Source organism: Rhea americana, unplaced genomic scaffold, assembly GCF_003343005.1.
Source record: "Rhea americana isolate MKP2758 unplaced genomic scaffold, rheAme1 scaffold_22, whole genome shotgun sequence".
Taxonomy (NCBI): Eukaryota; Metazoa; Chordata; class Aves; order Rheiformes; family Rheidae; genus Rhea; species Rhea americana.
The window spans coordinates 1,948,397-1,965,027 of NW_028186329.1; the positions used below are offsets into that span (position 1 = coordinate 1,948,397).

At 37.6% G+C, this 16,631-nt stretch overlaps 1 long non-coding RNA gene across 2 annotated transcripts in view; it reads right to left on the reverse strand.

Annotated features, from left to right (window-relative positions):
* Nucleotides 1-16,631, reverse strand: part of LOC146595584 (uncharacterized) — a 92,623-nt gene that overhangs the window by 31,186 nt on the left and 44,806 nt on the right. Inside the window, exon 4 of one of the 2 annotated variants that reach the window (XR_014895894.1) lies at nt 14,635-14,738. The exons of the other annotated variant lie outside the window; for it this stretch is intronic. This is a non-coding gene — a long non-coding RNA (uncharacterized LOC146595584). Of the gene's footprint in view, nt 1-14,634; nt 14,739-16,631 lie in introns of those variants that run through there. 2 annotated transcript variants of the gene reach the window in all.

Here is a 16,631-nt window from a genome sequence, read left to right on the forward strand (position 1 = left end):
TGGAGGTCTATTTACTAAAAATATTTCATAAGTTGCATGCTTGGATTGAAGAGATCAATCTTAGTAAAGCTGTAAAAGCAGCATTAACAGCATGAAAGAGCACTCTGAGATACGATGAAATTAGTCTGAGGCTTGGTAACCTTGTTTCTCTGAAGAATGGGAGCCCTGAGTTTAAATCTGGGAGTCTTTGTTCCCTTTATGGGCAGCAATTATTACATTTTATATAGAGATAGGTTCACTACATAAAAATAAATAAATAAATAAAATAAAGAAACCACTAGAAAGAAACTTTACAAGTTTTACAAAAAGAATATAGAAGTTTTCTAAATTTCCATATAACTGAAAGTAACTACATTCTCCGGTGTTCTTATTCTGAATAGTYTTAGTTCATTTTAATGTCTAACAACATATTTTTTGCATTATATAAGAACAGATTGACGGTGAAAGGTCCCCTCTCCCCATTTTTCACAGCAGGCTGGCTCTTAAGTATATATAGCTTTTCTGCCATCTGCCAAATAATGATAGCATTTTTTATCATCCCAATTATCTAAAGTATTTCTTTAAATACCTGTTTGTACACCTCCAAAATACTAAAAATACAAATGACCGTAAGACTCTCTCTCAATCTCTATCTTTTTTTCTTTCACAAGATGATTAAGGAGTAGCTTACTACTTCATACTGTGCTTAGTATATTGTCCTTGTTCGTCATGGAGTGGTTGTGGTTTTGAATCATTTTAAGGCAAAGTTAAAAGAATAATAATTTGTAACAGAATATCTTGGGCATTTTTGTTTCAGAAATGAGTCATCTGGAAAGGTTCAGCAGCTATGAAAGTTCTGTCTTCATCTCTTCTAAGTATGCCCCTATTTTACCAATCAAGTAGACTGCAGACACTGCAGAAGGTCTCTGTCAAAGGCTATTTCTGAGTACTAATCSGATGAAATGATTGGAATCACTACACTGCACAACCATTATTTTCAAAAGAAAGTGAATTCAGAAAACAGAATACCAGCATAAACTAATCACAGTGCAAAGGCATTAATGCTGGAGCTTTATAAGAGTCTCTAACTTCATTCCTGGATATAATGGCTGACCGTTTTCTCTCTTCCACTAGTTTTGCATTTGTTGCATTATGTTCACTGGAGTATAATGGTCTGAGATAGGAGCTAGAGCCAACGAGAAGACATGACCAGTGCCCTAGAGTTGAAAAATGAATGGCGTGATCACAGGAACCAGATCTGCCATGAGGACTGAAGTTGGGTACTATTTCCATTTTGTATCATTTTTGTTAAGCAATAGGAATGTAGGCATGACTGATAGTGTGGAAAGTTATCAGTGCCAGATACTCAAGCACTTCTGATGTTCCTGACACTACTACCTTAGTATGGCCTGAACTGAACAAGGAGAGAATATATTTTTATCTTTGCTAGAGTCATGTACTACTACTATTACTATTTTCTTACCTTGCCACCATAGCTTTCCCAGCATATCTGTAGAGATAATGAGCTCTGACAAAGATGACTGCATGATTAAGGACACTGCATTCAGAATTAAAAGACAGTAGCATGTTTTTGCATAATGCCTTATTCTTGCCCCCATTTGAGTGCAAAGACCTATGTTATTCTAGGGTGTTTTCACTGTCTCCCACAGCCTGTTGGAAATGGAGAAAGACAGGTTTGCCAGACACAAGGGAGATCCAACACATGGAGAATTAATAGACACATATATCAGTCCCTGATGTAAGCAGCTATGAGATGATGGCAGATGGCTTTCCTCAGTTTCTTATTAGCTTGCTTACAAAAGGCAAGCTGTTAGTGCACCACTTTTATACATAGTATTGCTTTATGGGAAAAGGTGGATTCCCTTCATGACCATGGGATTTCTAGTTTCCATTGGGTATTAGATGCTGTCTGCCTTCTTTAGTAATCTAGAAAGGGACTAATTGAGAATTAAAAACAGTTCCACAGTTGTTATCCGGGCTTCTGTTGTGACTAGGCCTGCTGCTTTGAAAATAGTTATTTTACTTCTGGACTTAAAGTTAGCTGGCCGTAACAGAGGTAGGCAATGTTATTTTCCAGGTGAAATAAATTCCTCATGGAGATTCTTAGCATGAGTGTAGTTACACAACAATTTTTTGTCTGGAAAAGTTTAGTGGGATACCATCTTTGTCTTTCTGTGAGAGGAAAAAGAAAGAATGGTTTGTCTTCTTCACATCACTGGCATAGGCTTGTTGAGCTTTTTCATGTCTCAGGCTACTCAGGTGGAGTTTTCTAACAAAAGGCAAGTCTTTCATATACTGTATAACTAATAATGAAGTATGGTAAATAATAATGAAGTACATTATTATTTCACATCCAGCTGCTTTTGACAGAAGTACTAGAAGTCTAGAGTAAATCGTATTTATTCAACAATTTGAACTCCAGTGATAGTGTATGCTTAATATCTTACTTCTCCAAAGTGAGAAAAAACACAGTTTGGAAATAATTTAGCATATTCACAGACTGTAAAACTGGTGTCCTGAAAATGTTAAAAACAAGCTGGAGCAACATTACTGAAGTTATTAAAACTGCAGCTTACTCCATATGCTCTGTCCCTGCTCTATGCTAGAATAGAAGTCAGATTAGTTTGCTGATAAGTCTCTTATCTGTTTTTCAAAGATTTTTATAAAAATCTAAATGATAATCAAATTTTAATTTGCGATCACTTATAGAGTCTCCAATCTTGATGAAACTAATAATGAATATACTACATATATCAATTCCCTGAAGTTTTGAAGCTGTTGTGTCATTCTTCTCTGGAAGTATTATCACGTTTTTATTCAAAACATAAGGCTGCTACTTTTTTGAGCTGATATCAGTTTCATTTTATATATGGTGTTATTCTACAAAATTCTTTTATGTCTAAAAAATCCATATATTACTGATACTACGAAGAACTTTTTCTGGAGCTGTAGCAAGACAATTTTCTGTCCATGCACTTCATTAACTGTTAATTCTCAAGAAAAATAATCAAGTCATTTGTACTTCTGGTTTTAGAAGGCTCCTTAAATCCCAGTACAGTATTGAACCTTCCACAGTTTACACTGCAGGGATGATACAAAGATACATGTACTGTATTTAATCCAAAAGAATAAGCATGGAAGTTTTGAGCGCTGTCTTCACAAATCAACATTGCAGTATTCTTTCTATCAAAACTATGAAATGCTTTTTCACAATCCTAGTTATGCGGAGCAGAAAGGAGAAAAATGAAACGGCAATATATTTAGAGAGAATGAATTGCACTGGCCTCTTCTCTCACCCCAAGCTTTGTTCTTTGCTTTGATCTTACTATAGCACACATTTTATCCACCTCTAACAGTAGCAGAAGGGTGAAATTCTTGGATCTTTGTGAGAAATCCTTTTTGTCTGTGTGAAGTTGCTGGTTGTTTCACCCATGGCTGGTTAAAGAGGGAGATATTGTAAGAAAACAACTGAGATTGAATTGTTCTTGTCCTTCATGGAGCAGCCTTAGATGTGTTTGGCATAGCTATCTTGTTTAAAAGTTTTAGCCTCTCCGGCAGAAGAGGTTTCAACATCCAGATCTTTTAAGTCATGCTTTCTCTCCTTCTTTTTTGTTCGCCCTTGTGCCACAGCTTTCTCTGTCTCAGAGCTATCAGATTTTCAGCACTATCTCTAACTGACAGCAAACTACTAAACTTATCTGCATTCAACACCTGCAAGTTCTTGTCAACCTGACACCACTGGTGCCTTAGATGGTGGCAATCATACAAAYATAAGTACTACTAAGCTGTAATTTTACACTGTATGCCAAAACTCCTCAGACATATAATGTGAATGCAAATGAAATAGGACAGTCCTCAACGGAAGTGCTGCCCACACTGATGATAAAGCTGTTGTCAAAAGATAAAACCAGTGTCTCCTGAAAAACTATGTTGTCCCCAAGACATGCCTAAGAACTTGTCTAGTCTAAGTGCTTAAGCTAAGCACTTGTAATAGTAAAAATCAAGCTGATTCGCCTAGCATGTCAGCTGAGTAACTGAACTTGCCACTTTTGCAAGCTACTTAGCTTGAGTTCCTTGGAAGCAAAGAACATTCTTAAAGCAAAACATGTATACTTTTTTTAATTAAAAGACATTGCCACAGACGRGCAAGAAAAAAAGGTCATTCAGAACATTTTTAATAGCATTCATAGCTAAAAATGGTGATGCCTTTCCCCTAGTGGATAAACTGGAAACCCAGGAGAATTTGTCTAAAGATGATTAGAGAAGGAAGCTGAAAACAAAACTGAAAGCCTGAATGTATCATTCCTAGTATATCACTTGCACTGCTTCAGCACTATCATCAAGAAAAAGACTGAATTCAATGGAAGGAATATTGAAACTTTCTAAGACAAGTTCTATAAAAACACCTTAATATCTGTAATTTATGAGCTGAACAAACAGCAACTCAGCTAAGTGTCAAATGCAGTCTGCTCTGAAGACATTAGAAGATACAAATATAATCAGGAATGGATTGAATTAAAGTTTTCTTAAATTACTACTGGGACAACTACAACTACAGTTGCAGCAGGTACAAAAGAGAAGTTTCAATGATCACAAGGAATGCAACTCTAAGCAGGAACTGAGAAGTCAAACAGGAGTTATAAAAGGGCAAGCTGACAGACTCGAGCACGATTTTCAGGCCAGGCCTCCTCCGTCAAATGAATTTGATTGGCAAAATCMAAAGAAATATGGATAAATTTGTAAGATAACTAATCCTTGGAGAAATAATCTTAATGGTTAAGCTCATTAAACATCCACAATAAACTAAAATAGAAGATTTAATGGAAATGCCACTATAGCAAAATAATTCTTCCGGCGGCTATGAGACAGATACTCATGAAAGCTGTAATGATTTTGATGAGTAACTTGCTTTTAATCGGCCAGCTTTTTCAWGATGGCTTTTTAAAATAGGCAGTTTGGTAATAATACAATCAAAATTTTTAAAGTAGCAGCTGGAGAATATGGCAGGAAACCTGAGGTAACAGATGTCAAAAAACACTACTTGCCTGCATATCAGTCAGTTGTTCAGTGGTCTGGCTTACCCACATCCTGATTACGTATTAAGTGATTTGTTAAATAGCCAGATTTGTTCAGTTCACCACAAAAGCTTGATTAGCACTCTGCCAATAACCTAGTACTTTTGACAAAAAGCCTAGAAGTTTTCTAGAAGCCAGTTCCTTCTGGGTCCAGTGGCATAGTACCCATGACTCTAAATGCTTATTCACACTGTTCTTACTTTGCTATGAGAGAAGACAGGCTCAAAGTGAACGTTCTAGGCAGTCACATGAATTTTAGGCATTTCCAAAACATTTTCTCATCACTGAATGTAGTATYTCAGGCAAGAAGTGTCCATTTTTGTCTCTGATCAGATAGAATTTCTGGACAGTTGTGGACAGAAATCACACAGGGACAGCTTTTATGTATGTCACTCTCTCCTCTAGGGTAATCATGTTTGGGCACTGGTCTGTGTAGATAAAGTTTGTGCTGAGACATTCCTAGGAGTAGGATCTCTGAAGTCTTAGGCATACACTGAAAAATCAAAATGAGCTGCTGATAGGAGGTGGGCACCAAGTTCCTCCACCCAGACAAATCTCAGATTCCTATCTTCCTCTACCTGTACAGAGGTAAATCGTGAGGGCCCTGGAGAACTCCACAATAGCTATGCAGGAGCTATGGCAGTTACAGACCAACTTCTGAGGGTTTATTGAAGTGCAGTTTTCAACTTGAATGCCTACTTCTTCCTCAAGTTCCACTACAGGCACTTAATCTTTTACACTTTTGTTGACTGAAAAAAGATATTAAAGATTCTGTGATTTGTGACAATTTCTGACAAATAAATGATCTGAATAGTCTTCTTACAGTTCAATCTGGCTTCCCCACTGAGAATATCTATCAGGTTGCTTTTCTGGTCCCAAGTCTTAGGATCCCAGCAGCTTTCAGTCTTTCTGAGTCTGACCAGATCCTGCCTTACTTCTCTTATCTCTCATATGAATGTTTCTTAACGACCTTCCAGGGTCTTTTGCTTCTTTTTCTCCAATTGTGGCATCCAGACTGACTCTCTTATCCCTCCTGACAGGTGTATCTAAACAGGTGATCTTTCCTTAAACTGCACRCTTAAAATTCAGACTTGGAAATGTGTTCCTTTCCACTACAGCTAGCTCACTGTTCTATTGCCCTTCCAAAGGAATGAGACATCACCCAGGCTGAAGAACATGACACTGTCCCTCCTTAATCCTCTTATGAAGCAAGTGCTTTTCCTAATGGTGTTTTTTTCCTGTTCAAGAAGAATGATGTAGTAATAAAAAGAATGACTTTGTTCTGGACAGCCTTAATGTTTTAGATGCAAAGAATTATTCACAAAATCTGATACATACATATCATCAGAAAAGTATGCAGATTTATATTAACCCCTCACTTGTTTGCGATGGATAGCCAAACTACTTTTCAATATTAGCAATCTAGAATTCGACCAGGTCCTGTCACAGACCACATGTCCTGTAATGTAATGCATGATGTTGGCAGTGGCATACTGGTTTACCGGGCTTCCCTAAATGAGAACTTCTTTCTTTATAATCAATGTCCTCTCTTCAGTTTATCAGCACCATCCCAAAGCTGACCTGAGTCCCAAATCAGTACTGAATCTTATAGCACTAGATACTGAAATTATACAGAACAGCAGACAGTCCTTTTCCAGATAAGTTTGTCATGTACTTGAGGCAAGCCACAAGTTGAGAAAATTGGGACAGAAGATACAAAAATTGTGGGTAGGATTGTGCAGTTGCAGTGACTAAGCCTATGTAATTAGGATTAGATGGTGGCTTTCACATTACCACTCTATATAAGGGGAAGCGCACTGGAGGAGCACCAAGGACAGTTTGCTTCAAGAAGCTAGAGCCTTTCCTCGGGATCTTTGTGCCCACAGGAACGAGTAATTCACCCATGTACTCTCTCAGTTTATTTCTCAGGACACTGCTTTCAGCACCTTACCCACAGTACTGACTTAAAACAAGAAGGGCTGGCACTCCCATGCTATACAGACTGCTGGGCTGCATGAGGAGGAAGGGATTACCTGCCTAATTCTGGCTCCAAGTAAATATATCTCTTTTATTTATGTATACTCAAATATTAGATTGCTTCAGTAAATGAAAGAGTACAGTGTGTGTTTGTGAGCATGTGATAGAGATGACAATTAACTGCAAAACTTCAGTGCAGCCAAGGATAAATGGAGGTCAAGAAAGTTTATCTGCTTCTAATTTCAGCAAGAACAAGTTTATCTGGTTCTTATATACACCAAACAATGAATTCACCCACTTGTTTTCTTTTACCATTTCACTACTAATATAATGGTAGCTAAATAATCTATTGCAATAGCAAAGAAATTCACAAAAACAGCTGACTGTATACTCAGGTTTTTGCTAAATGTGCTTCTGAGAATTTAAAAGATTAGTGTTTTGAACAGAAACTTCGAAAAGAAACTTGTTCCAGTGACTCTTCAAACAATAGCTTTCTTAATATTTTCTTAATGATCAATGTCTTTAAGAAATGATTGATATTTTAAAGGATTCAAGTTATGCTTTCACATTAGATCACTATGCACAGATCTTTCTAATGCATGGTTTGTATCTGATAGAATCCCAACTATCTTAGTGAAAATAAATCCTAGCACATCAAATCCTGAAACACAGCTGGTTAAAAACAATACTTCCTGCTTTTTTCTCTCAGTGGTGGTGTAGCAATATTTGTTCCTTGAAACGTTTGCTTTCAAAGGAATCAAAGAAGACAAGTCTTCCAGACAAAATCAAACACAGTAAAATAGAACCATGTAGTAGGAATTAGTCAGATGACAGATCATTAACAAATTCAAAAACATTAAGTGCGTTTCTCTATATGACATTTCTACTGCATTAACATAAGCATCCCCAGTTCAACAATAAAGGGTTTCCTTATGACACAACAGCTGACTTCACAGTGATCTCAGTTCTCCAGTCATGATCTTGAAAAGCAACTTTAATACTGACAGCAAAGACACCAGTAAGCTGATGGAATTTTATGTTGTTTTATGACTGGCATTGAAATGTTCAAGTTACTGTGAGAAACTCCAGTCTTGCAATTCACAACTTTATCTTTGAAATGTGGCAGTTCTTTCTAGCATCTACCGAAAGAAAATCACTGAAGATAAAACACCAATGTTCATTTTTGCTTCATCTCACCTAGGTCAAGAAGACCGTTTATATATTTTGATAAAATCTTGATAGCAATCAAAACTAATATTAAATGTCATACTGAAATGGCCATTGAAATGAGAAGTGTTAGACTACATATTTTGTGGAGAGAGTCTTCATCCTATGTTCATAGTTCTTGAAATAATAATAGTCATTCCTTTTACTACACACAAATTGGTAATTCTAGACCTTTTACTACACTTTACAATACCTAATAAAAGGATACAGCCTTTAATGTGTTGACATAAACAATTTTCTGCAGTAGAAAGGAAAAGAACCACAAGCTGAGGGAGAGATGATAATGAATGTAGAGGGGACAGACACAGATGTCTGTCCCTGAAGAAGAGGAAAACAGAGAGCTGCCTGTGGGAAGAAAGATGCTCAGGAGAACAAGAGCCATGAGGTGAGAGATGGGGACAGAGCCACTTAGGAGACAGGGAAAAAAAAGTCTGGAACTAAAACTAGGACTGTAAAAGTAGGACTGCAAAATACAGGTGCCCATCTCCTACTGGTAAAATCATGTAAAGCCATAAAAACCACAGAGCCAGGAAAGCCATAAAATCTACTAGCCAAATAATATAAAGGAGAATGACTTTGTAATGGTTATCATACACCACGTCTGGAGACGACCATATGGTTACAGAGCTTTGTGCTTCCTCCTGTGTCTAGTCTATACTTTCTTCCTTGACTACTGTTACGTTCCCTCATTCCCAGCTCTGGCCCATGTTTCTTTCTAGCTAGTCTATTATGCTCTCTGTCTACATATTCCTTCTCCCTGCTGTTAATCACCTTCCCCTGGCTTTTATTTCTCCTCTTCCCCATAATCCATCTCCTCCTTTTTCCCCCTCCTGCTTTCCTGATGTCCATTCCTCAGATCTTTGCCCCAAAGTCAGGTCACTTGCCCTATCTCCTCAGCCAGCGTGGCTGCCTGTCAGAGGAGCTCAGCACATAACTCTCTGGAGGAGAGCTACAGCAGTCATGTCCCAATCATCTCAAGAAACTGCAGTTGCACAGAACACGTTCCACACTTGGAAGTCATCATCCAAATGCTGACAAGTCCCTACTGAGCTGCTGAGAATCGATGTTTCTTAAAAAAACCTTTAATTTCCAGAAATACCTTTCTGTAGTGATGACAAAAGGCACATTTTAGTTGGAAACTCCCACCCTTCCTGGCAAGTTTCACAGCCTTTCTTCCATACGTGGCCATGTAGAACCTCAAATGAATGGCTGTATTGCTTATGGAACATGGTGGGAATAAGAGTACTTTTGCCTCATATAGTTCTCAGATATGGTTGCCATTTCCCAAATGTCCTAGTCTGAACATAAAAAATTGATTAGATTATAACCTAACAAACACAAGGTTTTATAAGGCAACATGTCAGGCAAAAATAAAGATAGGTTTCAACTATTTGCCCTGTCTAAAATACCATGATCTGTTGGGAGCAAAGAGATAGCTGAAGAACTTAAATACAAAGGCTGGGAGGAAGTGTTTAGAAGAGATAAGCAAGTATAATGAAATAAAACTAAGAAAYGGAAAATCTATAGCAAGAAAAAAAATCTTCCCAGCATTGAAATTTGAGTAGCTGTAGCATATTGTTCCTTTGGGGATGGTGTAAGACCCATGACTCATCACCTGGCCTATAAAAATAGGTTAGACAAAACATTAGAAACACATGTCCTGCTGAATAACCCTATGCTCTCAGATGGATGAACAAGATGACCTAAAATGACTTTTCCATCTGTAGCATCCATGAATCTAAGAGAAATCTGTACAAGATTTAAGATCTTGTGTTTGAATAAACCAGAATCCTCACTGACCTTTTTCTGTCATCAGTGCCCATGCCAAGTCACACCTTGCTCCAAAGCAGCCCTCCCTCCTCCAAATTCCCCTCAAAATTGTCTTCTGAGGAAAGAAGATCATGCAAGAGAAGAAAATAAATACAAAATTCTTTGCATGGCAATGCAGAAAATGTCTGAATTTCTCTTCTGGACAAAGGGGAAGGAAAGGCTACGAAAGGAAAGAAGAGGTAAACACATGATATGCTGGAAAATCTGATCTGAAAATTGTGAATAGTCACCTAGGTCAGCACCTCATCCTGCAACTATTTCTGCTATTGCTCCTTCCCATGGAGTAGCTCCACTGGCTCAGAGACCCTGTCATACTGATTACTCACCAGCAAATGTACACCCCCTCTCTCATCAGTGAAAGAATCTTCTGAAGATGCTTTAATGATGATTCAAGAAGCAGAATTAATTTACAGTTTAAAGGGCCATACAAAGTGCTGTCCTTAGAAGCACTCCTAATTGGCATGGCTATCCTGCACTATTTGAAAGGTCAAATACAAAGCCACAAAGAGCTCCTTGCAGCAGAGGAAGCAGATTGCTCAGTAGAAGGCAAAACAGAGAGTGCTAAGACTTTCCATAGTCAGTCACAGAAGTGCAAAAAACTTTCTACAAAGAAGGCTTCATGTCTCACTGCAACCGAATTGAAAAAAGAGTTTGTTCAAAGCAAAAAGCAGAAGGTTTAGTAAGAGGAATCCAAAAATTTGTGTTGGTTGATGGACAGAATGCAGTTTAAGAAATGTATTTGTTAAAAGCACTGTTTTTATTCCCAAGAGTTTTAGAATTAGCCATTTCAAATGAATATGCAGGTGAATTCCAACATTTAATAGGAATGAAATGTAAAAAAAGAGAAATGTCAGTTGTTTCCTAAAAGTGAGCTTTTGGTATTATCTGATCTAAGTTCCAGCATTTTGACTGACTCCTGATATTACCATTCAAATCATGGGAAATATGTGCGAATCTGGCCCTTTGGTTTTCACCAGACCAGACATATATACCTAACTCGGGAGTGAGGGCACTGTTTCTGGAGCATCAGTTTCTGGCCAGCCTGATAAGCAACCTCTACCATTCCAATTCCGCATGGAATAAGCATTGTCCTGTGACTGGGGATGATAGGCATGAATGTGTCTCTTCCCAAAATCTAAGCTTTATTTGATGCTTAAATGGGTGGAGCCAGACCTTCCCAAAAATCTTAGACTAGCTGCTTCATACACCTCTAAGTCTAGTGGATTTAGTCAATACAAGTGTTTGCATTTGACAACATTCAGACATAGCTGATGATCARAACTGCTGCTTCTCCAAAACTACTTCCAACTCTAACAGTAATATCCTGAGAGGTGGTAAACTTTCCTAGCAAGGGAGTTAACGATGATCAGTACTAGCTTGCTGAGGACCATCCTTCCCCTTTCGTGTCCCTACAGTATAATATTGAATAAGATTATATGCAAATGTCAGTTACTAGAATCTCATACTTCAGTTTTACATAGCTTTTAGTTTTTCAGAAGTTGCCAACTAATTACAGGGTTTGAGTTTCCACACTTAAGCTGGAGCAGAATTTTGCATTTAAAGCAGGGATTCAGCCATGTTCAGTATGCATGAGGAAAGAAGTGTATCTTTCATAACCACRACATTATTCTCCATTTTATGAAATGTGTAGCTAGTAAACTGAAGAGCATAAAAGAAAGGTTGTAAGGAATTTGTCCTTTCCTCTTTAAGACCAGTGAAAAGAAAGAAGAAGCTGACAGTGACAGAACACAGAGCATCAGAACTGCAGATGACCTGAAGAATGGCATGACAAAAATGAGAAGGTGCAGAGGCAGTAGGATACATGTTATCTCTGCAGTGGTACCTGGCACAAGCTATTTCTGTGAATGGTTTGACCTGATTCAGTCTGCTAACAAATGATGAGATCCAAAACTTAGAGGCAGCTTGGGAGAATAGTGGAGTATAATAGGCATTTTTCATTGTGGTGGAGCAGAAAAAGTGCAGGTAACCTAAGACTAAGGGATAGCTACTATAATACCCTGGGCTAGAAAAATTACCACTGGAAGAATGTAACTATAGAGAAAAGAAAGGAAGAAAGCTATCAGATGAAAGCTGTTGTAGAGGAGAAGACTGGCTGCACTAAGGAGAGATGGGCAGAAACAAAAAACGAGAACGAAGAAGCAGCTCATCGCCAAGAAGGGAACAATGAAAATAGGAAAGGATAAAACTGAAGGTGACATAAGGATGATAGACAGAAAATAAGGAAAAAGAAGGCCAAATACAGAATGATCTGCAAACAGAAGGAAGAATATGCAGGGGAGGAATTTCATACTAAGAGCAGAAAAAAACAGGTTTATATGACTCCTTAAGAAAAATTCATGGGTCTGTCCCCAGAGCAGATGCAGACAATCAAAGTGTGGGCTGTCTGCCAGGATTAAAAATGTGGGCATCCTTCAGAAAGGGATCATCACAGAGTGGAGGAGAATGTACTGGGACACATGACACTGACAAACTCCCACTGGAATGACTCAGAGACAGTTATACACAACTTGGGACGACTGGGAAAGAGATGGGGGCCTCAGTCTCCAGTTTCCTGTAAGTTTTCCTCTTTTAGTCCCAGAAGAGACAAAAAGGTGGACCATTTGTCTGCTCCAGTACAGTAGGTCCTGTGACACTTTAACTTCATGATGGAAGGATTCAGAAGTGGCCTTTTGCCATAGATCTGCTAAAAGCTGATGGGTCCCTTCATTCCACATAAATAAAGGAGAAATCACCACACAACACACCTCTTTGTCTATCAATATCAGAAGAAGAAATATTATCATCTAACCCATAAATTAGCATGGCAAATCTTAAGATCTGTGACCGACCCACTGTACTTTTTAGGAGACTGAGTGCAAATGTAGTGGGGAAGCAATGACTGTTAGAAGCTAGGGACATCTGGAAATGCCTAAATGGAAGAGGGAAAGCAAAGAGGAAGCAAATACATGGTAACCCAGTGCCTAGAAGGCATATACAGGAGGAGGGAAAAAAAAAGAAAAAAAAAAAAGAAAAAAAAAAAAAGCCCTTGAGAGAGAATGAATGATACTTCATAGAAGTTTCTGGCTTCTTTCTGTTTCTCCTATATTCAGAGATGCAAAACTTGAACTCATGGTTTTGTTAACAAACAAAATTGCCTCAAAGTATGCAACTTACCTGAGCATACCTGAGTATGCAACTGCCTTCCTACTGGCAGCTCTTAAGAATCCAATCATCAATTAAATCCTTGGGCTGAAAACGGGAACAGTAAACTAACGCTAGCTATGGGGACTCCTCAAAAATAYCTTACTCCACTTAGGCAGTTCTCACTGATGAATGCTACAATGAGTGTAAGTAAGATAAAAGTCTGTGATGTTTCATATCTATTTTTCATGYTACTATATAAAGTTAATTTTCCCAAGCCTCAGTTTTAAGATGTAGTCATTCTTCTCAAGTATGCTGAATTTTGATATTATTTAAAATAAAAAAAAATCATCTCTTAAATATCTATTTTGCAAAAAATAATAAAGAACTCATGTGTGCTTTGGGGTTATTATTTCCCGGTTCTTTTTGCATCTTTAGCAAACACAAGCTCTGCTCTCAAGCTCTACAGTAAATTGAGAAAATTAAGATCATGGTTCTGATTAATGTTTCTGATTAATGTCTAAAATGGCAAGTGAGAAACTTCATCTTGTGATAGGTTTAATCACGTACCATTTTTAAGCACTACTAAATGCTAGCACTAGGCATTGACATTAAAATATCCATTCTAAACTTACTTTACCTGAGGGGAGTAGAAACTTTTTTGGGAAACTCAGTGCATTTTTATCCGATCCTACACAAAATATGTTAGATTTGGCAGTGGAAGAAGGGGATTGTTTTAGGTGCTGATGATAAACGAAGGCAGCTCATTTAAAAAAGAAATGTATTATGTGTCATCAAAATAGAGGTTATCTCAAATAATGTAAAGCTAAATACCTTTTGAACTTTTGAAAGCTTTGGGGAAAAATTTTCTCTACAACACATCCTAAGTTGAAGCCTTGATTRTTTAATGTATATATCTTCCAGCATCCATTTCCTCTGCCCCTTTTAGCTTGGCCCACATTCTGGGAAAAAATGTTTTTCATGTAAAAATTAAAAGTTTTTTTCCAAAGGATGAGCCATGATACTCAGTATCCACTCTGATTCTAAAGAGTAATGAATGGGGATATCAAAAAAGAAAGAATGTTTCTTTTGACTATCAGACATATTGATAGGCCCTTAAGTATTTTCTCCAGTCAGGCACAAGAAGATTATTGACACTGTTAATACTTTTAAATTTTCTATAAGGAAACCAGCATTTTACTGTAAGTGAAAACATTTCTCAGAATGACAAGATATATTTTTGTATTGCAAATATCACAATAGATAGACATACAGAGACGGACAGAGAGATTTCCTTTCTGAAATGTTTAGCTTTAAAGAAGGACATCTGTTACCATGATGTTTTAGATCTTATTAGTTTAAAACAGAAGAGTGACTTATATCTATGTGTAAAAATCACTTCAGATTTTCCCTCTTCAGCTGTTCCAGCCCATCTGCAGCTGCTGGTTACTAACATTCAAGGAGATTTCCTGCCAAAGCACAGAACCACTGGGAAAGAATTATAATATCTTATTAATCCAAGTATGTACTTCTCCTTGGAGACTGTATTTTGAAATCATATTATTTGCTGTTTGTAAATGTCAGTCATGCTCTTAGACAGTTTCAGTTTCCTGGAGTAAAGAATTAAGGATTTCTAGAAGAATTCATAAAGTGTAAGCACTGTCTAAAGATTCACTTCAACTTTCAAACACTATCAGAACAATGAATATAATTGAATTGGGACATTAATTATCACTGTGTTTTCACTGTGTTTTTCCCTTCAATACTTTCTCACTTTCATGTAYAGCAACACATATTAATAAATATAAAAGTCATCTTTATTGAACTGCATTTCATGATTTCACAAATCAAAAAAAATATTCTATTTACACAATGGAATGTATCTACATGGAAGTTTTCATCATTACACACAGACTCTGAAGTAATTGGAGAAGTACTGAAAATTCCTAAAATACTAGAAAAGACTGTGATGTTGTGATATATTCTCCTAACCCCAGTAAAAGCAGCATGTAGGAGCACAGCTAAATACTGTAACAGGCAGAAGAGTGCAGCGTATCATGTGCAGCCAAACTTCCACTATCTACCTATCAGTGCTGTAGGTTTCTGCAGGATTGTCATAGTGCTAACAAATCCCATGCCATTAAATGAGTTGGAACTATGCCTTGCTTTGTTTTGTTCTAATAGAAAGACAGCAGCACTGTCAGTGGACTGGTAATTTCACTTGGTAAGAGGACTGACTCCCTTTTTCTGCCTCTCTTTTCTCTCCTCCCCTTCCACCTCTCTATCTGCAAGGGAACTAAAACGACTTTTACAATAGTACAAGGTTCTGTCATAATCTCCCTCAGCAGATACTAGATAAAGCAGATAATAGCCCCAGGACACCAAAGGCAGACTCTCCTTTCTGATGTTTTTCCTTTGAAGAGCGAATATGAAGCTACGTGAGGAAAACAGATTCCAAATTCTTTGCATTCTAGATGTCTGACACAAGATATTCTGCAGTCTGTTCAATTTATTTTTCAGCCTTGCATTTTTCCATAAGGAAAGCACACAACATAATAAGGAGTAAGAAGCCTTACAAATGCACTAGGTTTTGCAAGGAAAGTGCTGAACAAAGCAGTTAATTCCTAGACCTGCCCCATTCCTGTCCAGACTTACTCTTGAGATCTTACTGAGCCCAAATAGTATGGAGAATGCAACTAGAAAGAGCACAAAGGCGCATAACAAATGGGTACTGAATTAGTGACTTTTCTACAGTTCAGTATCAGCTTAAAATAACATTTTAGTCACCTCAGGTAAGTCACCTCACTACTGGATCTACTAAACAATATTTGCCTTACAGAAATATCCACTAGATACCACTGGAGTGACTTAAAATATGCTTTTGATTTAAACATTTATTATCTGAACTGGTTAAAGCTGGAGACAGTGTGAGCTAAATTACATTTTGTTGAACTGCAATTTTATGATCCATTCAATTGCAAAGGCTATATAGAAACTTCAGCCACATTGGACAAACATGCAGCTGAAGTTGCATAACTGAGAACCTCCATCTTGGAAACAATCAGATTATACCAGACTAGTCATGTACTGTATCATGAAACCTCACCATTAAAACAAAAGATATATAGAAAATACAAAGACAGACACTTCTCAGAGATGCACAATGAAGTGATAAGAGGCAACAGTCTCAACTTGCAGCATAAGAAGTTCTAATTGTATATAAGGAGAAAAGTGTTTACCATGGGAATGGTTAAGCACTGCCAGAGGTGCCCTGAGAAGATGTGGAATCTCCATCCTTGGAGTTGCCTTGTCCTCAGCTGGGCCAGGCACTGAGAAACTCGATCTTAYCTGAAAGCTAGCCCTGCTTTGAGTAAGATGACA